The sequence below is a fragment of the Schistocerca cancellata genome, chromosome 9, assembly GCF_023864275.1.
Source record: "Schistocerca cancellata isolate TAMUIC-IGC-003103 chromosome 9, iqSchCanc2.1, whole genome shotgun sequence".
Lineage (NCBI taxonomy): Eukaryota > Metazoa > Arthropoda > Insecta > Orthoptera > Acrididae > Schistocerca > Schistocerca cancellata.
The window spans coordinates 27,474,265-27,499,735 of NC_064634.1; positions in this window are offsets into that span (position 1 = coordinate 27,474,265).

A 25,471-nucleotide genomic window follows, 5' to 3' on the forward strand; every position below is an offset into this window, starting at 1 on the left:
GTGTTAAAGACTGCGATGGAGCTCCGTATGCCACGGCAAACTGGCTGACACTGACGGCGGCGGTGCACAAATGCTGCGCAGCTAGCGCCATTCGACGGCCAACACCGCGGTTCCTGGTGCGTCCGCTGTGCCGTGCGTGTGATCATTGCTTGTACAGCCCTCTCGCAGTGTCCGGAGAAGTATGGTGGGTCTGACACACCGGTGTCAATGTGTTCTTTTTTCCATTTCCAGGAGTGTATATACATATATATGTCAGTAGTACTTTTCGTTATGGTCTATTTATTGTTTCTAGGCTGTAGACAATCTGCGAGTGTTTTTATGGTTTTTTTCCCATATTTTTTCCTGCAGTTCTGTTGATGGACATTATATACCAAAACCGGTAATCTGCGAACAAAATATTTGTGACCATAGACATAAATTAAAGGAAATTAAATTTATTTTCGATTTTGCGTTTACGTGTGAAAAATGGGGTTTATTTACATTCAATAACGAGTTAAAGTACATTTCGCGTCGGCGAAAGGTATGCATATAGGCCATAAATCGACAACAGTGTATAGATGCATGAATATCGATATTATTGTTTTGTCTACGAGATCGATATTTTCGATACCCGAATTAATTGTGGCTGTACTAGCTACGTTATCATACATAAGTACAATGGACGTTCAGTAAGTAATGCAACACATTTTTTGTGAAAGCCGGTTGGTTTTATTCTGGATTCCAGTACACCACATTATTCCCTAACCTTTTGGTTACAAAACCGTATTTTTCTACATAATCTGCGTGCAATGTGTTGGCCTTACGCTACCTTACTGGCAGGTCGGGTTTGCCCTCATGGTACTATTATACTGATCGATGTGGTAGCCAAAGTCTTGCCGCATAAAAAAACCGCCTCATCATTCACGTACTGCTTCCTGCAGCGTGCACCCTCCATTGGGCCATACAGATAGAGGTCGGAAGGTGTGAGTTCTGGGCTCTTAGTCGGTTGAAGAACAACAGTCCAAAGAAGTTTTGTGAGCTCCTCTCGGGCGCGCAGACTTGTATGAGGCCCTGCGTTGTCCTGGGGAAGGAGAAGTTGTTTGCACTTTTGTGGAGACGGATGTACTAAAATCGTTTCTTCAGTTTCCTGAAGGTGAAACGCTAGACTTCCCAGCTGAAGGGAGACATCAATCAGAATTTGTTGTTCCGTCGATCACCTCGAGTGAGAGTATTCGCACGTTCCAACATTGCAGGAGTCACAGCTGTGTGCGGCCGACCAGAACACGGGAGATCGGGCAGGTTGGCGCGACCTTGCGACGATGACAGACACATCGTCCAACGACTCGGCGTGCTTTTGTTCACTACCAGGTCTCGGTAGACATTCTGCTAGCGCCTATAAATACCTACGGTGATGTAGTTTTCTGCCTGAAAGCCACCTCCGTTACAGAAGCCGTTTCGAAGGCTACGTACAGCGCCGTCGTTTATAGGAACTTCATGAAAATTCAAAGACTGAAGCTGCAATGTTTCGCGATGTTCCTCAACAAATTACACATACTTTTTCAACCAAAATTGGCCGAAAATAAAAATTTGAAGCATTACTTATTGTCAGTATGCAGTGACCCTCACACATCCCCAGGTCCATTTGACATATTACACTACTCGCCATTAAACTTGCTACACGAAGAAGAAATGCAGATGATAAACGGGTATTCATTGGACAAATATATTATACTAGAACTGACATGTGATTAAATTTTCTGACAGTTTGGGTGCATAGATCCTGAGAAATCAGTACCCAGAACAATCACCTCTGGCCGTAATAACGGCCTTGGTACGCCTGGGCATTGAGTCAAACAGAGCTTGGATAGCATGTACACGTACAACTGCCCATGTAGCTTCAACGCGATACCACAGTTCATCAAGAGTAGTGACTCGCGTATTGTGACGAGCCAGTTGTTCCGCCACCATTGACCAGACGTTTTCAATTGGTGAGAGCTCTGCAGAATGTGCTAGCCAGGGCAGCAGTGGAACATTTTCTGTATCCAGAAACGCCCATACAGGACCTCCATCATGCGGTCGTGCATTATCCTGCTGAAATGTAGGGTTTCGCAGGGGTCGATTCAAGGGTTGAGCCACGGGTCGCAACACATCTGAAATGTAACGTCAACTGTTCAAAGTGCCGTCAATGCGAACAAGAGGTGACCGAGACGTGTAACCAATGGCATCCCATACCATCACGCCGGGTGATACGCCAGTATGGCGATGACAAATACACGCTCCCAATGTGCGTTCACAGCGATGTCGCCAAACACGGATGCGACCATTATGATGCTGTAAACAGAACCTGGATTCATCCGAAAAAAAGACGTTTTGCCATTCGTGCACCCAAGTTCGTCGTTGAGTACACCATCGCAGTCCGCAGCTCGTGGTCGTGCGGTAGCGTTCTCGCTTCCCACGCCCGGGTTCCCGGGTTCGATTCCCGGCGGTGTCATGGATTTTCTCTGCCTCGTGATGACTTGGTGTCGTGTGATGTCCTTAGGTTATTTAGGTTTAAGTAGTTCTAAGTTCTATGGGACTGATGACGATAGATGTTTAGTCCCATAGTGCTCAGAGCCATTTGAACCATTTTTACACCATCGCAGGCGCTCCTGTTTGTGATGCAGCGTCAAGGGTAACCGCAGCCATGGTCTACGAGCTGATAGTCCATGCTGCTGCAAACGTCGTCAAGCTGTTCGTGCAGATGGTTGTTGTCTTGGGAACGTCCCCATCTGTTGACTCGCTACTCGAAAGAAGTGGACCAATTCTGACCATTACTACCATTCCTTATTATTACTCGACCACTTCGCCCCCGGTGGCCATTACCAGAAACACGCGTTGATGTTATAATGGTAACAAGTACAGGGGATACTAAGGGAAACACATCGCGTTGTGAATGACTTCAAGACAGTTGTGCGTATACCATCAAATGGTTTGAGGCGCCATGTCACGGGTTGCGCGGCCCCACCCGCCGGAGCCAACCGGAATGGCCGAGCGGTTATAGTCGCTACAGTCTGGAACCGAGCGACCGCTACGGTCGCAGGTTCGAATCCAGCCTCGGGCATGGATGTGTGTGATGTCCTTAGGTTAGTTAGGTTTAAGTAGTTCTAAGTTCTAGGGGACTGATGATCTCAGAAGTTAAGTCCCATAGTGCTCAGAGCCATTTGAACCCTCCCGACGGAGGTTCGAGTCCTCTCTCTGGCATGGGTGTGTGCGTTGTTCTTAGCATACGTTAGTTTAAGTAGCGTGTAAGCCTAGGGACCGATGACCTCAGCAGTTTGGTCCCTTAGGAATTCATACACATTTGAACAATCAAATGGTTCAGCGTGACCTTGTGAAATATCACGACAAAAACTCACTATAAGCTGACGGTTGCTCCCTCACCTCAAGGTGTCGTAATGCTGTAGACGACTAATACTAGAAACTGTAACATTAACAACACAATAATACAGCAAACCTTACACTAAGGATGAGACAGCTGATGGTTGCCACTAGTACACTACTGGCCATTAAAATTGCTACACCGCGAAGATGACGTGCTACAGACGTGAAATTTAACCGACAGGAAGAACGTGCTGTGATATACAAATGATTAGCTTTTCAGAGCATTCACAAAAGCTTGGCGCCGGTGGCGACACCTACAACTTGCTGAGATGAGGAAAGTTTCCAACCGATTTCTTATACATAAACAGCAGTTGGCCGGCGTTGCCTGGTGAAACGTTGTTGCGATGCCTCGTGTAAGGAAGAGAAATGCGTACCATTACGTTTCGGAGTTTGATCAAAGTCTGATTGTAGCCTATCGCGATTGCGGTTTATCGTATCGCGACATTGCTGCTCGCATTGGTCGAGATCCATTTGTAACGCCGGAAATGCATATCCTCCTATTTCCATCTATTGTACTATTTTTTTTCCTTGCTTTGTTACCTCAAGATATGACATTTCTGTCTCTTTGTATATTGTAATTGTTTTACTATTTGTATATTTATGCATTTATGTCGATGTATAATTGGTTTGTTTCGTAAATATTATTTGTATTTTTACGCTGGGTCTTGCCTAGGGAAAACTGCTATCGAACGATTACGTCGATAGGTCGTGTGAAGAATCAAAGTGTGTAGGATCTTTGGTAGTGTTAACTCTGCCGCGTGGAGCGTGGGCTGAGCAGAGGGAGTGTGGCGGGAGTAGCGAGTGGAGCAGGTGTGTTGTGTGACGCTCCCGCGAGTTGCCGCGCTTTCGGGGTTTGGCAGCATGTAATTGCGCTCGACTTGCGATGATAGTTTCTGACATGGTGTCGCGGACGGGAAACATTAACTAGCGCACATCAAGAGCCCGTTTCGTCTGGTGACCGTGTCGAGAAGAAGGCGCGCCAACATCCAGCTTCTGCAACAGCGACGGCCGACAATGAGCGACTGTCGCCACCTCCTCGATCGACGGCTTCAAGCCTTCAATCAACCAACAAGGAAGACTGGAAGCACGTAAATTTTTAGAACTGTATGGCAGACCTCAGCTTTTAATCTTGTTCCATTTGCCTCGCAAAATTACAGCAGCTTAGCATGAACCTTTGTTGCTCATTGTCCCAATTGCATTACCAAGCAGGGTCCCTTCCTTTTCCGAAATGAACCCGAGTGTCGTTGAAATTTAAACGCCAGCACTAAAGTAATATAGCTAATTCTATTTCACTGCTTTAATTTCAAAGTTCAGTTAGCTGGCTACAATATTCAGATTACACAAGCACAAATTAAGAGTGCGAGTTTTGTTACCATATTTTAGCTTACCTGTGACTGCAGCTCAGCTTGGTACGTACTAAATTTTACTATTGTTAATTGTTCAGAATCATTTAATTCAAGTTCAAAGTTAAATCTCTTATTTCTAAATTGCGTAGATTCAAGTAGCTTTTGAAATGATTGTTGAGGTAGTCCAAGACTAACCGTATTTTACTGAATTTCGATGTGCTTCAGAAAGAAAGCTCACTATTAACTTCAGTCACTAAATTAACTTTCGATTTTCCGGTTTTATTAATTCTTTTGCTAAATTAAGTCAGGGTGTAGCGAAATATATTACTTCTGACAAACTTTCAGTTTTCACACTACAGGTGTCAACCTTCAGTTGCCACACTTCTAGTGCTAATTATATGTGTAATAACCTTTCTTTTTCAGTTACTATAGTAATTGTCCTTAGGACTGGCGACCGTGATTTCCCCCAATTCTCAAATACCTAATTACCGCTAGTTAATTGTTAACGTAACGGCTGCACATTTACTTTCTTTATTAACTTTACCCGTTTTCAAAATTAATTTCCACCAGTTTCATTAGCACATTTCTTTTCATTTAGATGTAACCCTTTCCTCCCTCTTTACCGACAGGTTAACTTCGGTGACGATTGCTTTTCCAAAACTCCCATTAGGTACACGCGGTTTCATTTTTCACTGTCATTAAGGTCGGTAAGTGAGGGGGAGGTTACACGTGGCGACCTGGTGACAGGACAATCTTCGGATTTGAGGTTGTTCTGGACACGAATTTTGCATTGTGCAAATCTCGTAACAAAGTACTGGTTACGTACAGGCCGTTACGTCAGCGAGAATAAGTAGTGGGAGTGATCCTAATTATATTTGATGTTTGGCATTTATATTGAAAATTATTAAAATGAGTGAAGGCAACAATTGCCAAAATTTGGTAGACTTGGATACGGAACAATCGGTCGAACAGTGGGAAACGCGCACCGCGGTACCCATTGTTCAGGGGCAGGCGGCTAGCATGAAAGACGCGACCGCCGAAACGCAACAAAGAGCAGAAATGGAATTCCACACTTTAGAAAATGTTTCGGAATCGGAAGTGAAAATCAAATGTGAATTCCTTGATGTCGAATACGGGGGGACAATTAAAGAGGAAGCCGCTACGGAAGTAAAACCGGTAGTTTCCGGGAATTTAACTCATTTATTGAATGTTTTGATTAACGAAATCAAGAGTCAATCGGCAGAAATTAAAGCTCTGTCTGCCAAGCAAGAAGATCAGGCTGCCAAGCAAGAAGCTCAGGCTGCCAAGCAAGAAGCTCAGGCTGTCAAGCAAGAGGCTCGGGCTGCCAAGCAAGAAGCTCAGGCTGCCAAGCAAGAAGCTCAGTCTGAAAAAATTGAACGGATGCTAGACAATCAGAACAAAGCTATTAACGCTGATAACAACAATGTTGGAGTTGTTAATACAAAAGTTGATAAAATCAAAGAAGATATTGTTGTAATTAATACCGAAATCGGTAATCTTAAACAGGAAATGATAGGCGTTCAGGCGGAAATTGCGAGCATAAATACTCGTTTTGATTCCGAAATTAGCAGAATCGAGAAAAGTGTAGGAGAAGCAGTTGCTCCGATCATCGAGAATAAGGTGACGGAACGAATTCAATTAGTGAAAAAAGAGGATCAACAGAAGGTGGAAACTTTAAAGGCTTTAGTGTCCGAAGTAGACACTAAAGTGAGGGAGCAGGCTAATACCTGCGAAGAGAAAAAGAGGGAAGTGGAAACGCTTGCGACAACCACTTGCCAAGTAATTACGAGAGTGTCGGGATTAGAAAAGAAACTTGACGAAAAACAGAGCTATGTGCCAATCTGTGCACATAGTTCGGAATTGTTGACGAAAGAGGAGCGGTTCGACCCCTTGAAAAAAGGCGGTATACACGCGACGGATTTCATTAAAAATTGTGAAAGAGTTTTACCCAGATCATGGACTAATGAGAAAAAAATTAATGCGGTTATTGATGTGCTGGCTGGTGATGCCAAGCGTTGGGGCTTAAACCTCAACATTACGAACCTGACTTTTGACGAGTTTAAAAATTTGTTTCTGGCTGAATACTGGTCAGAGCAAAAACAGCAAAGTGTCTGGCGCGAATTTGTCGTATCGAGGCCTTTCGATGCGAATTCGCGCGGTTCGATGAGGGAGTTTTGTGAGGGCTGGATCCGCAAGTTGGAATATTTGCGTGATCGCCGCACGGAATCCGAAATAGTCTGGGAACTCTACAAGAAGCTTCCAGATGATACAAAACGCTACGTAGGAAGCAATTACAGGACAATCAATGATTTCCTGGAAAGAGTTGAGGACGAGGACAATTGGCGCAATAATCGCGACAGTGGTAGAGGCCGTGGTAACAACAACGGGTACCACCCCAACCATAACAACGATAACCATGGGAATAATGCATACCGCAGCAATAAAAAAAATGGTTCGGACCGTAATAACAATCGGTACAATGCAAATAATAACAGGAATGACAGAAACCAGTATCATACTAACGTGATACGGGCTTCACAGAATAGTAATAACGCCAGAGGGTGTGATCAGCCGCCTCAGCAGCATCCGGGGAGCGTATCTGCTGGGACGAAACAGGGAAACCATTAGCCGCGCCGGTGAGGGGCCGAGCGGGCGTGGAGAAATTTTGGCGGCCCAATAACAGGAGAAAACCCAGGTATCGTCATTATGAAAATTCCGTGTGGAATAATCAACGGCGGGAGTGTGTGCCAGTGTTAGGAGAAAAGAGTGCGCTCACAAGTAGTAGATCAGCTGTATACACGGCAGTAGAAAATACATTCGCTGTCAGTGAGAACAATTTAAGTAGTGTTCCGGAAATCGATCATAAAGTGGCAGCTGTAATACCCACAGCGGAACTGGAGATTGAGTTTAATAATGATTCACAAGTGTTGAGAGAAGATCAGATGTCGGATAAAACGTCCGTCATCGAGCGAGGGGATGCAGAGAGGGATGAGGTCTGGTTAAGGCAGTTCGGTCGCTTATACGACGAACTAAGAGATTATAGGGGTCTGTATGGGAGAAGCGTTTATGGGGAGCGCGTGCAGGATTTTCCGCGTCTCGTCCCGCAGGAAGATAGTGTTTGTGAAATGATAGAAAGTTCTGGCCCTAATCGGCAGACTTTACTAGAAATAGTTGATGTTAAGGGGGAGCACGAGCAAGATTCGTCGTGTTTCGTCCCGCAAGAGTTGGATGTTGAGGTAGTAACGGAAAGTTCTGGCCCTAACCGGCAGACCTTACCGAAAGTTTCAGTGGTGGAAGTAACCGACCCATCCGACGCAAACCTCCAGTTTAAACATTGCGAGAGTATTAAGGAGAAAGATTGCGAAAATTTTAGTGATAGCCGGACACGATTGGTAGAAAAGCACATAGATTACAACGTGTATGAGGTTAGAGCTGACATTATACGGTCAGACGATAGCAGTGTGGGTTGCGCAGATCTAGCGGAAGTAATTGCAGAAACTACTGGACACATTCCTCCAGGTAGATTAGCGGATGAGATTAATCTGACCAAAGTGGAATCAACTAAGGTGACAATTAATGAATTGATAGCAAAGCAACACTCACTAGGTGACGATTTAAAGGAAAAGGTTTCGGTATTGGAGGCGAAGCTACAGACTAAGCCTCAGGACGAACGTGTTGCAATTAAAACTGTATGTGAACAGAGGCTGAAAAAGCCGCCAGATAAGCCGGATTTAGGGTCAAAGCCGGATGGTTTTTTCTGGAATGACCTGGATATAGACGAGGATTTACTGTGGGAAAATAAAGAAACAGCCGAGGACAAGTGTAGACAGATAGTAGTGTCTGTTAATATGCATGACCTACAACTAAACGTGTTGATTGACACCGGTGCAGAATTGAGTGCTGTATCTGGGAAAATATTTGAGTTACTGAAAGACAGACCTGGCATCGTAGTTATGCCAGTAGCAGGAGTGAAAATTATCGGTGCTACTGGGAAGGCCAGTAAACCGGTCACAAAACAGATTTTTGTCCACTTCGAGATATGTGGGGCACGATTTGAACAAGAGTTTGTCGTCGTGCCAGACTTGACTACGGAAGTAATTATCGGGTTAGATTGGCTATTAAAGTACCGTGCAGTGATTAATTGCGAAAGCAAAACTTTGACATGTATGTCACAAGATAAAACAATAGTAGTTAGTTTTGACGAGGCAGGAGACTGTGTGCATAGCCAATACCAGCCTATACACATTGTTAACTGGCCGGATGACATTGACGTAGGAATGAATTTGAACTGCCGTAACGTGAGGAATTTCGGCATTGACAAAAGTGTAGAAAGTGAATTGGAAGAGATAATCAAATTCCCTCCATGGATTGACATTAGTATTGGTGTGAAAAAAGATCGTTTGCGAGAAGTAATGAAGCTAAAAGCCGATGCTCGCATACGTCGTCATGACGCTAAAACGCGTTTTGCTAAGTTTGCAATCGGAGACTTAGTACTTGTAAAAGCTCATGAGAAATCGAGCGAGATAGACAATGAAATCTCTAAATTTAAGTTTGTTTATAATGGACCATATAAAGTCATTGGTATACCTCACACAAATGCTTATTGCTTAGAGTATCCAAGCTCTGGAAAACGATTAGGTATACGGAATATTGTAGACTTGAAATTGTACCAACCTAGGATCGATTAATACCACACAATGGGTAATTTGTACAGTATGTAAATATAGAGTGTAAGATTTAAGGATGTGCCATGTTACGATGCTTTTGCCTGACCTAGAGGTCATTAAAGTAGTTGTAATTAATAAGTAATTAATTTTGAGTAAATGATTTAAGAGTAACTGATTAGTAATCATCTGAAAAATCCAAGCTGCTAGTTTAAGTTTTCAGCTGAGTCACAGTAGATTAAGCAATGTAAATATGATTTTGTAACTTTCTGTAATATTTCATGAATGTGTGTTTTTATTAGTCATTGCCGATGTACTTAGACGCTGTTTTAAGTTTCAGGCTAGTACATGCGTGTGATGATGGACAGTGTTGAGTTATCCACTGTGATAGTATTAAGGGACTCCTTGAGATTACTGGGGAGTGAGTTTTTCCTAAAGAATTCAGTGAAACGGACGTTCTGGAAATGCCGTCACACAGGCAGGTGAGATCAAGCGTGCCGCACAGGCGGGCGCAACAATACCTGCGAGGCGAAGCCGCTGTCGGCTCTGTGCCGCTGTCGGCTCTTGTGCCGCTGTCGGCATTCTTTGTACTCGCGAGTACGGAATGTGGAGTTGCTTTCCTTCCCGGGCAGCTGATGTGAAAGAATTCTGCTGTCAATATTTATGTTTTCTTCGATCTGCTGTATATTATTTTCTTGTTTAGCGTTAATTGGACATGACGAGAATATTAATTATGAAAAGGTTACATGAAAATGTGTATTCTATGTAATTAATTATTAGTTTGCGTATTTTGATATACCTGTTTTTTATGACCATGTACTCTGATTAATTTTGCAAATAGTATTCCATTTCTTATAGTGTTACAAATTTTAATGATTTTGGAATAGCTAAACCATTTTCTATGTTTTCTATGAATTTTGATATGTTGTCAACCTGTTTTATTTTGTGCAAGATGACAGAGTGGAATAAGATTAGGAGTGTCTCCACTCAATTATTATTGTCTAAAAAATTGGGTTATGGTTAATTAGACGAATGCTAAATTTTTTTGATGTTTTGAGCATATGCATTTCCGCTGTTTCTTTTTGGGACATTTTCTGAGTCTGTTTATGTTACACGAACATCCTCAGACAATGTGGGGCACGTGTAACGCCGGAAATGCATATCCTCCTATTTCCATCTATTGTACTATTTTTTTTCCTTGCTTTGTTACCTCAAGATATCACATTTCTGTCTCTTTGTATATTGTAATTGTTTTACTATTTGTATATTTATGCATTTATGTCGATGTATAATTGGTTTGTTTCGTAAATATTATTTGTATTTTTACGCTGGGTCTTGCCTAGGGAAAACTGCTATCGAACGATTACGTCGATAGGTCGTGTGAAGAATCAAAGTGTGTAGGATCTTTGGTAGTGTTAACTCTGCCGCGTGGAGCGCGGGCTGAGAGAAGGAGTCTGGCGGGAGTAGCGAGTGGAGCAGGTGTGTTGTGTGACGCTCCCGCGAGTTGCCGCGCTTTCGGGGTTTGGCAGCATGTAATTGCGCTCGACTTGCGATGATAGTTTCTGACATGGTGTCGCGGACGGGAAACATTAACTAGCGCACATCAAGAGCCCGTTTCGTCTGGTGACCGTGTCGAGAAGAAGGCGCGCCAACATCCAGCTTCTGCAACAGCGACGGCCGACAATGAGTGACTGTCGCCACCTCCTCGATCGACGGCTTCAAACCTTCAATCAACCAACAAGGAAGACTGGAAGCACGTAAAGTTTTAGAACTGTATGGCAGACCTCAGCTTTTAATCTTGTTCCATTTGCCTCGCAAAATTACAGCAGCTTAGCATGAACCTTTGTTGCTCATTGTACCAATTGCATTACCAAGCAGGGTCCCTTCCTTTTCCGAAATGAACCCGAGTGTCGTTGAAATTTAAACGCCAGCACTAAAGTAATATAGCTAATTCTATTTCACTGCTTTAATTTCAAAGTTCAGTTAGCTGGCTACAATATTCTGATTACACAAGCACAAATTAAGAGTGCGAGTTTTGTTACCATATTTTAGCTTACATCTGACTGCAGCTCAGCTTGGTACGTACTAAATTTTACTATTGTTAACTGTTCAGAATCATTTAATTCAGGCTCAAAGTTAAATCTCTTCTTTCTAAATTGCGTAGATTCAAGTAGCTTTTGAAATGAATGTTGAGGTAGTCCAAGACTAACCGTATTTGACTGAATTTCGATGTGCTTCAGAAAGAAAGCTCACTATTAACTTCAGTCACTAAATTAACTTTCGATTTTCCGGTTTTATTAATTCTTTTGCTAAATTAAGTCAGGGTGTAGCGAAATTTATTACTTCTGACAAACTTTCAGTTTTCACCCGACACGTGTCAACCTTCAGTTGCCACGCTTCTAGTGCTAATTATATGTGTAATAACCTTTCTTTTTCAGTTACTATAGTAATTGTCCTTAGGACTGGCGACCGTGATTTCCCCCAATTCTCAAATACCTAATTACCGCTAGCTAATTGTTAACGTAACGGCTGCACATTTACTTTCTTTATTAACTTTACCCCTTTTCAAAATTAATTTCCATTAGCACATTTCCTTTCATTTAGATGTAACCCTTTCCTCCCTCTTTACCGACAGGTTAACTTCGGTGACGATTGCTTTTCCAAAACTCCCATTAGGTACACGCGGTTTCATTTTTCACTGTCATTAAGGTCGGTAAGTGAGGGGGAGGTTACACATTGAATGTTAGCAGAATATGGAATCGGTGGGTTCAGGAGGGTAATATGGAACGCCGTGCTGGATCCCAACGGCGTCGTATCACTAGCAGTCGAGATGACAGGCATCTTATCCGCATGGCTGTAACGGATCGTGCAGCCACGTCTATATCCCTGAGTCAACAGATGGGGATGTTTGCAAGACAACAACCATCTGCATGAACAGTTCGACAACGTTTGCAGCAGCATGGACTATCAGCTCGTAGACCGTGGCTGCGGTTGCTCTTGACGCTGCATCACAGTCAGGAGCGCCTGCGATGGTGTACTCAACGACGAATCTGGGTGCACGAATGGCAAAACGTCATTTTTTCGGATGAATCCAAGTTCTGTTTACAGAATCATGATGGTCGCATCCGTGTTTGGCGACATCGCGGTGAACGGACATTGGAAGCGTGTATTCGTCATCGCCATACTGGCGTATCACCCGGCGTGATGGTATGGGTTGTCACTGGTTACACGTCTCTGTCACCTCTTGTTCGCACTGACGGCAATTTGAACAGTGGACGTTACATTTCAGATGTGTTACGACCCGTGGCTCTACCCTTCATTCGATCTCTGCGAAACCCTACATTTCAGCAGCATAATGCACGACCGCATGTTGCAGGTTGTAACGGAACTGAAATGATAGTGGGCTGACAGTAATTTGGAGCCCGCGCGTCGGAAACGGGCGCGCTTGTGTGAGACTGCCAGGGAGTGCACCCTGATGCCATCTATTGGCGAAACTGGGAATTAGCGCTACCTGTCAGACAATGCACTAAGCTCTCGGAGTCAAATGTATTCTTTTTCTTGGTAATTATAAGTTATTACTGTATAATTTAATGTTGTAAAGCGCTAGTAGTAAATCATTATGACTGGTATGAACTCCAGGGTAATAAATATAAATATTCTTAAATACTAAATGATTTTGGTAAAAAGGTGGTAGGGGAACGCCCCCACTCTTGGTGATACGAGTGTAGCTAGGGGTAGCTGGAGACACAGGGACTGAACAATGGAATGGCCTGGGGAGTGTTGACGTAATCGGACGTGCGTAACTGTGCTCACGCAAAAGTGATTGTGCAACAGAGAAGAGGCGAATATCGTCGCCGTTTTTGGAGTGAAACGCGACGAATGGTTGTTGAAGCCGCCTCTATGCCACTGGGGCTGATTGTAAGAGTTCCTGCGCCCAGATTTTATGGCAGACGTGCAGTAGCTTATACGAGTGCTACAGCTCGTAGTTCCAGCCGCCATTAAGGGCATGAGGCGTGAAGAGCTGTGTTAGCCACATGCATCTCACCAACAGCACCGACACGGCTACCCAAGGCAAGACTGCTTGCAATTGTTAAGTCGAACTTTGTATACATGTAAAAGGAGAATACCAGTTTTCTTTTATGCAAGTGCAGAGGACAGAATATAGTAATGAGTAAAATTACGATGCATGGTGTTCATTGTAAAGTGTAGTAACCTCAAACATAGTATAGTGAAATCAGACTGAGGCCACCATCGCCTCTTTCATTTACAATTCTTTTGGTTGTAGAATACTTTAGCGTATAAGAATGTAGAAAAGAGCAATGGTCACACCAGAATGAGTTGCCTATTTATAGTTACTTAAATTTTTCTGAGTAACCTTTCAAGTAAAGTCACTTAACTAATTCTGTATCAATTGTCCAAAGAGTAATATCCATAATCATTAAATAAGTTGAAGGATAGAATTTTGTTAATCCAAGTTGCTTAAACTGTCTTGGTAGTAATTACCAAGCCAACTCACAGAAATTGAGAGAGTATTTGCTTTGTAGAATCATCTAGAATGATCAGAAATAGTGATATTCAGAATTAAGTTTAAATTCAACTCAAGCCATTTCACTTTGAAACGAACCAAAAATTGATTTATTCTTTTGCTCCTTCAGAGCTGGCGACCGTAGTTATAAGTATTTTCAGGAGGATTCGACGGTAAGTCTGCTGCTCTCGTCGTGCTGATAGGATTATCCACTGCTGCTAGCAGTGGTGATTGGATACATAAGTTCACTACCAAGTTAAGTGGATCAGGTAGGCAGTGTTACCGTGTGAACTGGAGGGCACTGTAGGCTGTGGATCGAACCCGTTCAATCATCACAGCTCTTAGGGAAATAGTCCGGTTAGGAGTGTACTAATCATTAGGTAAATACTGGCGAGTAACGGTCAAAAATGTATACGCAAGTGAATTTAGCAAGGTCCACGTAGCATCTAGTTAATGTGGTGCAATGGCGTGGGTAGGAGTGGAGTAAAAGTGAGCTGAGCTTGTGGCAGCTGTGCTGTATTCAAACATTAACAACGTGAATTCACTACTACCTCTTACCATTAAGACTGAGCTATTTACAGTTAAAATACGTAGCAGTAAGCGCAAAGGCGTGACAGCTACAAGTCCGTACTGGTTTTATACATACGGAATTAGGAAGCTGGTCATTCCGTCAGTGGAGGGGGTTAAAACAACCGAGTCAGTTGGGAACATACCCCATTTACTGATGGAAAGATTCGGCGGTGCGGTCGCATGTGGCGTCCGTGACAGGACTTACCAAGTTTGTAGAATAATGGCTGCAATAAAAGTGTTTTATATAAACTTGTAGTTTCAAGAAAATTTTAAATTTAAAATTCTGTTGTAGACAAATATACCACAATTGGTAAGTTCAAGACGACAACCTGCAAAGCAGCAAATGAAAGTCCAATAGTAGGAGTTAAACAAATAATACTTGGTTTAATAAACATTTCTATTAGGCACGAAATACAGCAGCGTAAGATGGAGTCGAATAGTAACAAGCAAGATGAAAACATTACAAGGTAAGACCCAGAATTAGGGACCATAGGTACTGTTGTAGGGTTGGAAAATCTTATAGATGAATCCACACCCATAAGACAGGAGGAACGGGAAGTGAAACCAAAGGTAGTGAAAAGTGAACCCAATGTATCTTTGGATGCAAGTAACAAGGGAGAGGATATGGAATTAACAAGTTTGTTAAATAGGATGATGGCGCAAATTCGAGAAGGGAATGCTAGTTTGAAAGCAGAAATGGCTAGTCATATATCCCAATTGGATGAAAACCTATCTGGTAAAATAAAAGCCAATTTAGATGTTTTGAATATGCAAAGCCAACGTATCACAGAGGTAAACAAATCAGTAAATAGCATTAGGGCTGAAATAACAAATGTTCAGAGAAAAGTCACAGAAATAGAGAAAAGATTTGATACCGAAATTCAGAGAATAGAGAAATCAGTGGAACCTTTGGTTTGTGAAAAATTAGAACCGATAATTGAAAGTAAATTACAGGTGATAGTACCAGTTGTAAAGAAAGAGATTGTTAAAGAAACGGCAGCTGATATTGAAACACTGCGCAGTACCATGTTGAGTTTTGATGCATGTGTGCAGGAGCAGGAAAATACACTGCGTAATGAGATAAAATTGTTAAGTCAGCAAGTTCAGAATCAGACGTTTCTTAACTGTAGTGGTATCCCATTGGTAATGCAAAAATCGGAAATACTGAGTAGGTAGGAAAAATACGATCCTCAAAAGAAACAAGGTGGATGGCATCCAATGGATTTTATAAAAAATTGTGAACGTGTCTTACCAACAGACATGTCGGATAAAGAAAAAATTAATTTAGTAATAGACGCTTTAGCAGGTCATGCTAAACGTTGGGGATTGAATTTGGATATCGACAATTTGAAGTTTACAGACTTCAAAGAAAAGTTCCTTGAGGAATTCTGGAGCACACAACAGAGAGATAGGTTGTGGAGAGAATTCGTTGTCGCCAGAATGCCAGAACATGGGCGTGGGCTCATGAAAGAATACTGTGAAGGATGGTTCAAGCGTTTGGAGTATCTTAAAGATCGTAGATCAGAATCGGAGATAGTGTGGGAGTTGTGGAAAAAGCTACCTGACGATTCAAAGCGTTATGTAGGAGGCACTCATCGAACATTCGATGAATTTTTAGAGAAAATCGAGAATGAAGATAGGTGGCGTGAAACTAGAGAGTTTCGAGGTTTCAGAAATCAGAATGGAATAGTAAAAGGTGGTAAGAATTAACCGCAAATTAACATGATGAGAGGAAGAGGTCAAGGAGGTAACTCTCAGCGAGGGAGAGGACACTATCAGGGAAACAGGATGCATTATCAAAATCAGGAAAACTAAATACCGCGCAGGTCAAGGGCCTAACGCGCGCGGAAAGAAAGAAATGGCCCAAATATAGGGAAGATCGGAGTAGTCGGTACTATAGTAGGATAGTGCGTCGTTCGCCTGAAGAGCAGTTACATAAATGAAACTTTGCGAAGTATAATGCAGGGATACAAACAGATGAGAGAGAGCAGGGAGGAATTATTAAGGGAAATGAAGTAGGAAAAGAATATCGGTCGGATGCGAAGGCTCACGTGAATGAAATAAGTACAATTCGAGGTCAGAGTGACGAATTGATGAAGGAAGAGTCAGAGAAGGCGTTGTTTGTCGGTAGGGATGGCAACTGTGCAGAGAGGCAGGGGCAAGGGAGGAGTGATGTGACTTATGGTAAAAGGTTCGTACGAATAGTCGACGAATCGCATCAAGAAGTAATTAAAGAGGAAAGGGTAGATAAGAGAAAGGGGCATAGTTAGAGACGCATGCCGATTCAGAAATTACCTCGTATGCAGAATATGTACATCAGCTCAAAACCCAGCCAGCACAATTAGAAAGATCTTCCACTCAAGTGATTAATTTGGACCCGAATATGACAGTGTTAGAGAGCCATACCGATTATGATGTGTACCTAGTGATAGCAAGAGTACATGACTGTGATGAAGATTCTTTTAAAGAAATTAGAGAAAGTGTATTTAACCAAGAGAAAGAGTGTTGTGATCCCTGTAGTACTGAAGCAAATGAATTGAGTGAGACTGGAATTCCATTAGTAGGGGAAAATAATGAAAGTAAGAGTGGCGAATGCACTATCCAACAAAGGGAAAGTAGAGAAATGGATTATAATTTGCGAGAATTATTTGAACCCGAAGAAGGTCATATTTCTAAGGAGGAGGAATTATCGTCAGAATCATCAGAAAGCATCCAGGGAGAAAAAGAAGTAGAGGAAGTTTCCGATTCCGCAACCGAGAGTTCAGGCATGACAGATTCGAATGAGAACGAGATGGCATTAAAGAGCCTAGACGAAGGACTATTGGAAAAAGTGGTGAAAGAATTTAGCATGAAAAGGAGAAAGAAACCTCCAGATGGAATGGTCAGTATAAAAACCGGAAAAATAATATGGCAAGACTTGGCGGTGGAAAAGGATTTATTATGGGAAGATAAAGAAAGCATGAAAGAGGACAATAGGATGCAAACAATCCTACCCATTAATGTATGTGGGTACGATTTATATGTATTGTTGGATATGGGTTCTCAAATAAGTGCTATTTCGCACGCATTTTTTGAGATGATCAAAGAGCAACGAGGAGTAGTCATGATGCCAGTAACAGGTGTTAAAATGATAGGGGCGACAGGGAAATGTAGTAAACCTGTTGAACATCAAGTGATGATGGAATTTAAGATAAAAAACAAGCTATTTTCTAATGCATTTTTAGTAGTTCCAGAGCTCAGTGCCGAGATCATTTTGGCATTGACTGGTTAATAAAACAAAAAGTAATTATAGATTGTGACTAAGGGATAATAGTTTGTAAAGTTGATAGTGCGGTATTAGAAATACCATTTGAATCATCTAGAGTAATGGAAGAGAACCAAGTGAGATGGGTAGAATTTAGAGATGATCATGATTCAGGAATAGGTCAAAAATTCGATTGGTTTCTGGTGAGGCAGATAGTTGAAGATGGAAATAAGGAGACACTCCTTCGAAATGTAGTGGATAAAACGGAAGGAATATCTGATGCCCAAAGGGAGGATCTATGGCAAATTCTGAAAGAAAATCAGGAGGTATTTTCGGACAAACCGGGACGAGTGATAAATTATGAGTACCACATGGAGGTAGAGGAGCATGAACCTTTCTTTAAACCACCATATAATGTACCCTTGTCTAAGAAAGAAGCAGTTCAAAAAGAAATAGATAAAATGGTTTCATGTGGGGTCATTGAACGGGGTTCTAGCCCATATAATAACCCATTGGTGATAGTAGGTAAGAAGGATGGAAGTGTACGAATAGTGATAGATGCTCGTACTCTGAATAAAGTAGTGAAGAGGGAGTTGGATCGTCCAGAGAACATAGATAATTTATTGCAGAAGTTTAATGGTGTAAAGTACATGACTAGTTTAGACCTAACTGCAGGATACTGGCAAATCCCATTAAGTGAGGAGTCTAGGAAGTACACGGCATTTTTATTCAATGGCAAATGCTACCATTACACAGTGGTAGCATTTGGCCTAAATACTTCCGTTTCAGTGTTCATTCTGGCTTTAGACAAAATTTTAGGGAGTGAACTTAGTTCGCTAATCACGGTTTATGTAGATCATCTGTTAATTGCTACAAGGACATGGGAAGAGCACATGGAGTTATGCGACAGGGTGTTCAAAGCTTTAATTAAAGGAGGAATGACCCTGAACCTGAAAAAATGCGAGTTTGTGAAGAAAGAAATAAAGTTTTTAGGTCACATAGTAACACCAGAGGGATTTGAAAAGGATCCCAATAAAGTCAAAGCAATAACAAATTGTCCGGCTCCCAAGAATAAAAAACAACTAAAGTCATTTATAGGACTTTGTTCCTTTTATCGTAAGTATGTGGATGATCAGGTGTTCAATAGCCCACATCTGAAAACCTACTTAAGAAGAACAGTGTGTATATATGGGCTGAGGAATGTGAAACAGCATTCAACTGGCTAAAAGACAATTTGGCTAAAAACATAAAGTTATGGCACCCTGACCTGTGTGAACCATTCCACATGGCAACAGATAGCTCAGGTTATGGATTGGGAGTATCCATATTTCAGGAGGTAATGATAGATGGGGAGAAAACTCATAGACAAATAGCATTTGCGAGTAGAACCATGTCTAAGTATGAAAGAAACTATACAGTTTCAGAGAAGGAGGCTTTAGCTATAGTATGGGGTTTTAGGAAATTTCAACTTTTCTTATGGGGACATAAGACTGTGGTCCATACAGACCACAAAGCTTTAATATTTTTGAAGGACTGCAGATTGTTACATAACAGGTTGACCAGATGGGCGCTGTTTTTACAACAATTTGATACAGAGATCAAGTATGTTAAAGGGAAAGAACATGCAGTACCGGATGCTTTGTCGAGATTACCGGAAGGATGTGAGACACTAGAAAGTGTAAAGAATAGGGAAGATGTTTTTGAGGTGAATTACTTCAAAAAAGCGGAAGGAAGAGAAAAAATTAGGGAAATATGTCGGAATATGCGAAGATATCAAAGTGATGATGATGCACTCAAGTCGGTAAAGGTCAAGTTTGACAATCCGGGCGCAACTAACATAAGGGCTTCATATAAAATACATAAAGGTGTACTGTATCTTCAAAGATGAAATAATCCAGGGAAGTGGAGAGTATGTTGGCCGGAACAACACACTGAAGTGCTGACAGATTGTGTTCACTTGGCATATGGCCATTGTGGTGCACGGAAGTGTACCGATAAGTTAGATGAATGCATTACCTTTAACAACATGGCGCGAAGGGTAGCACAGAGGATAAGATCTTGTGATCTATGCCAAAAGGCGAAAGTAACAAATGCAACTAATCAAGGGCCCATGCAATCAATAAAACCTGATGAAGTATTAGAAATAGTAGCAGTAGATATCTTTGGACCATTACCGAAAACCATGGGGGTTTTGTGTACATATTTGTAGCAGTTGAACTTTTCTCAAAGTATATAAAGCTATATCCCTTGAGAAAAGCTACTGTCAGAGCTGTGTATGATAAAATGGTGTGTGATTATTTTGTGAAAGTAGGGAAGCCAAAGAGAATACTATCAGATAATGGTGTTCAGTTTTGCTCAAAAATGTGGAAGGATGGGATAACTGAGAAACAGGTAGAAGTGGTACATATCTCAGCTTATCACCCATCAAGCAATCCGGCAGAAAGATATATGTGTGAGATAGGTCGGTTATTTAGGACGTACTGCCATAGTAACCACAAGAAGTGGGGCATGTATGTGAGTGAATTCGAAGAAATCATGAATTCATTAACAAACGAGAGCACTGGATTTACTCCAGAAGAAATCCTGAAAAAGACAAGAAGTAAAAGTCTAGTAGAAGACCTACTAGAATTTCCAGATAGAGTTGAATTAGAATATGATAGTAAAAAGAACTTAGTAAAAGACAAGATGAGAAAACAAGCAAACTGAGAAACAGGTAGAAGTGGTACATATCTCAGCTTATCACCCATCAAGCAATCCGGCAGAAAGATATATGTGTGAGATAGGTCGGTTATTTAGGACGTACTGCCATAGTAACCACAAGAAGTGGGGCATGTATGTGAGTGAATTCGAAGAAATCATGAATTCATTAACAAACGAGAGCACTGCATTTACTCCAGAAGAAATCCTGAAAAGACAAGAAGTAAAAGTCTAGTAGAAGACCTACTAGAATTTCCAGATAGAGTTGAATTAGAATATGATAGTAAAAAGAACTTAGTAAAAGACAAGATGAGAAAACAAGCAGATGCGAGAGTTCGTCGTCACGACGAAAAAGTAAGGAATCCTAAATTCAAAATAGGTGATCTTGTTCTTGTAAAAACACATGAAAAGTCAAGTGAAATTAATAACGAGATCAGCAAATTTAAATATATATATATATATATAATGGACCATTTAAAATAGTGTCCATACCCAACGTGAATGCTTATTATTTAGAGTACCCATTAATGGGCAAATGCCTGGGAGTAAGAAACATAGTGGATCTCAAAAGGTATGAACCACGAATTTTACCAGATTGAAAATAAATATATAAATAAATATTAAAGTAAGCCAATATGTAAATGGTTTTGTTTCTTTTGTTCTATGTGAAAGGTAAATGCTCACTAAAATATATTGCAGTGTTCTAATGAAACTTCTAGTTTAAGTAGAGACTAAACAGACTGGGAAAGACTGAGCTTCTAAGAAAGCCTTAATAGATGTGCAAATAAGTGTTGTGGAAGAGGTAGAAAAGTGAGGAGGTAAAGTGAAAAAGATGGGCTACAAAAGTAATAGGCGCCTAACGTGTGTTTTACTTGCCTGAGATAAAAGAAGTGTATTTAAAACTTTGTAAAATGATGTTTAAAGTGTACTGTGTTTAGAAGTAAGAAAATTGGAAAGAATATATGTAAATCATTTATGTAATGTTTAGCAGGAAAGAGAGAAAGAATTGGTGTTTAATTTTAAATATGTAATATAAGTATCGAGTTGTATCAGTAAGAAAGGGAAAACCCTTGGTAAAAAGCTTAACGAACATTTCAGATTTATTATAGGAGAGACTTCTTATTGAATTATCACTGTAAGATATTTTAATAAGAAGTGGGGCATGTGTAACGGAACTGAAATGATAGTGGGCTGACAGTAATTTGGAGCCCGCGCGTCGGAAACGGGCGCGCTTGTGTGAGACTGCCAGGGAGTGCACCCTGATGCCATCTATTAGCGAAACTGGGAATTAGCGCTACCTGTCAGACAATGCACTAAGCTCTCGGAGTCAAATGTATTCTTTTTCTTGGTAATTATAAGTTATTACTGTATAATTTAATGTTGTAAAGCGCTAGTAGTAAATCATTATGACTGGTATGAACTCCAGGGTAATAAATATAAATATTCTTAAATACTAAATGATTTTGGTAAAAAGGTGGTAGGGGAACGCCCCCACTCTTGGTGATACGAGTGTAGCTAGGGGTAGCTGGAGACACAAGGACTGAACAATGGAATGGCCTGGGGAGTGTTGACGTAATCGGACGTGCGTATCTGTGCTCACGCAAAAGTGATTGTGCAACAGAGAAGAGGCGAATATCGTCGCCGTTTTTGGAGTGAAACGCGACGAATGGTTGTTGAAGCCGCCTCTATGCCACTGGGGCTGATTGTAAGAGTTCCTGCGCCCAGATTTTATGGCAGACGTGCAGTAGCTTATACGAGTGCTACAGCTCGTAGTTCCAGCCGCCATTAAGGGCATGAGGCGTGAAGAGCTGTGTTAGCCACATGCATCTCACCAACAGCACCGACACGGCTACCCAAGGCAAGACTGCTTGCAATTGTTAAGTCGAACTTTGTATACATGTAAAAGGAGAATACCAGTTTTCTTTTATGCAAGTGCAGAGGACAGAATATAGTAATGAGTAAAATTACGACGCATGTTGTTCATTGTAAAGTGTAGTAACCTCAAACATAGTATAGTGAAATCAGACTGAGGCCACCATCGCCTCTTTCATTTACAATTCTTTTGGTTGTAGAATACTTTAGCGTAAAAGATTGTAGAAAAGAGCAATGGTCACACCAGAATAAGTCGCCTATTTATAGTTACTTAAATATTTCTGAGTAACCTTTCAAGTAAAGTCACTTAACTAATTCTGTATCAATTGTCCAAAGAGTAATATCCAAAATCATTAAATAAGTTGAAGGATAGAATTTTGTTAACCCAAGTTGCTTAAACTGTCTTCGTAGTAATTACCAAGCCAACTCACAGAAATTGAGAGAGTATTTGCTTTGTAGAATCATCTAGAATGATCAGAAATAGTAATATTCAGAATTAAGTTTAAATTCAACTCAAGCCATTTCACTTTGAAACGAGCCAAATATTAATCTATTCTTTTGCTTCTTCAGAGCTGGCGACCGTAGTTATAAGTATTTTCAGGAGGATTCGACGGTAAGTCTGCTGCTCTTTTCGTGCTGATAGGATTATCCACTGCTGCTAGCAGTGGTGATTGGATACATAAGTTCACTACCAAGTTGAGTGGGAACCCGTTCAATCATCACAGCTCTTACGGAAATAGTCCAGTTAGGAGTGTACTAATCATTAGGTAAATACTGGCGAGTAACGGTCAAAAATGTATACGCAAGTGAATTTAGCAAGGTCCACGTAGCACCTAGTTAATGTGGTGCAATGGCGAGGGTAGGAGTGGAGTAAAAGTGAGCTGAGCTTGTGGCAGCTGTGCTGTATTCAAATATTAACAACGTGAATTCACTACTACCTCTTACCATTAGGACTGAGCTATTTACAGTAAAATACGTAGCAGTAAGCGCAAAGGCGTGACAGCTACAAGTCCGTATTGGTTTTATACATACGGAATTAGGAAGCGGGTCATTCCGTCAGTGGAGGGGGTTAAAACAACCGAGTCAGTTGAGAACATACCCCATTTACTGACGGAAAGAGTCGGCGGTTCGGTAGCAAGGTCCTGTACGAGCATATCTGGATAGAGAAAATGTTCGAGTGCTGCCCTGGCCAGCACATTCTCCAGATCTATCAGCAATTGAAAACGTCTGGTCAATGGTGGCCGAACAACTGGCTCGTCACAATACGCCAGTCACTACTCTTGATGAACTGTGGTATTGTGTTGAAGCTGCATGGGCAGCTGTACCTGTACACGCCATCCAAGCTCTGTTTGACTCAATGCCCAGGCGTATCAAGGCCGTTATTACGGCCAGAGGTGGTTAATCTGGGTATGGATTTCTCAGGATCTATGCACCCAAATTGCATGAAAATGTAATCACATGTCAGTTATAGTATAATATACACTCCTGGAAATGGAAAAAAGAACACATTGACACCGGTGTGTCAGACCCACCATACTTCTCCGGACACTGCGAGAGGGCTGTACAAGCAATGATCACACGCACGGCACAGCGGACACACCAGGAACCGCGGTGTTGGCCGTCTAATGGCGCTAGCTGCGCAGCATTTGTGCACCGCCACCGTCAGTGTCAGCCAGTTTGCCGTGGCATACGGAGCTCCATTGCAGTCTTTAACACTGGTAGCATGCCGCGACAGCGTGGACGTGAACCGTATGTGCAGTTGACGGACTTTGAGCGAGATCGTATAGTGGGCATGCGGGAGGCCGGGTGGACGTACCGCCGAATTGCTCAACACGTGGGGCGTGAGGTCTCCACAGTACATCGATGTTGTCGCCTGTGGTCGGCGGAAGGTGCACGTGCCCGTCGACCTGGGACCGGACCGCAGCGACGCACGGATGCACGCCAAGACCGTAGGATCCTACGCAGTGCCGTAGGGGACCGCACCGCCACTTCCCAGCAAATTAGGGACACTGTTGCTCCTGGGGTATCGGCGAGGACCATTCGCAACCGTCTCCATGAAGCTGGGCTACGGTCCCGCACACCGTTAGGCCGTCTTCCGCTCACGCCCCAACATCGTGCAGCCCGCCTCCAGTGGTGTCGCGACAGGCGTGAATGGAGGGACGAATGGAGACGTGTCGTCTTCAGCGATGAGAGTCGCTTCTGCCTTGGTGCCAATGATGGTCGTATGCGTGTCTGGCGCCGTGCAGGTGAGCGCCACAATCAGGACTGCATACGACCGAGGCACACAGGGCCAACACCCGGCATCATGGTGTGGGGAGCGATCTCCTACACTGGCCGTACACCACTGGTGATCGTCGAGGGGACACTGAATAGTGCACGGTACATCCAAACCGTCATCGTACCCATCGTTCTACCATTCCTAGACCGGCAAGGGAACTTGCTGTTCCAACAGGACAATGCACGTCCGCATGTATCCCGTGCCACCCAACGTGCTCTAGAAGGTGTAAGTCAACTACCCTGGCCAGCAAGATCTCCGGATCTGTCCCCCATTGAGCATGTTTGGGACTGGATGAAGCGTCGTCTCACGCGGTCTGCACGTCCAGCACGAACGCTGGTCCAACTGAGGCGCCAGGTGGAAATGGCATGGCAAGCCGTTCCACAGGACTACATCCAGCATCTCTACGATCGTCTCCATGGGAGAATAGCAGCCTGCATTGCTGCGAAAGGTGGATATACACTGTACTAGTGCCGACATTGTGCATGCTCTGTTGCCTGTGTCTATGTGCCTGTGGTTCTGTCAGTGTGATCATGTGATGTATCTGACCCCAGGAATGTGTCAATAAAGTTTCCCCTTCCTGGGACAATGAATTCACGGTGTTCTTATTTCAATTTCCAGGAGTGTATTTGTCCAATGAATACCCGTTTATCATCTGCATTGGTGTAGCAATTTTAATGGCCAGTAGTGTATTATTAGGTATCACTGTTGTAGTCACGAGCGACTGGGAAAGGGTGCACGGCAGAGAATGGAGAGGCAAAGCCGCCAGGCGGGGGAGCCGCTGGAGGTAGTGCTAACTACGAACAGACAGGGCAGGCGAACAGGTGGGAGGCGACAGACACTACGGCCGACCAGGAG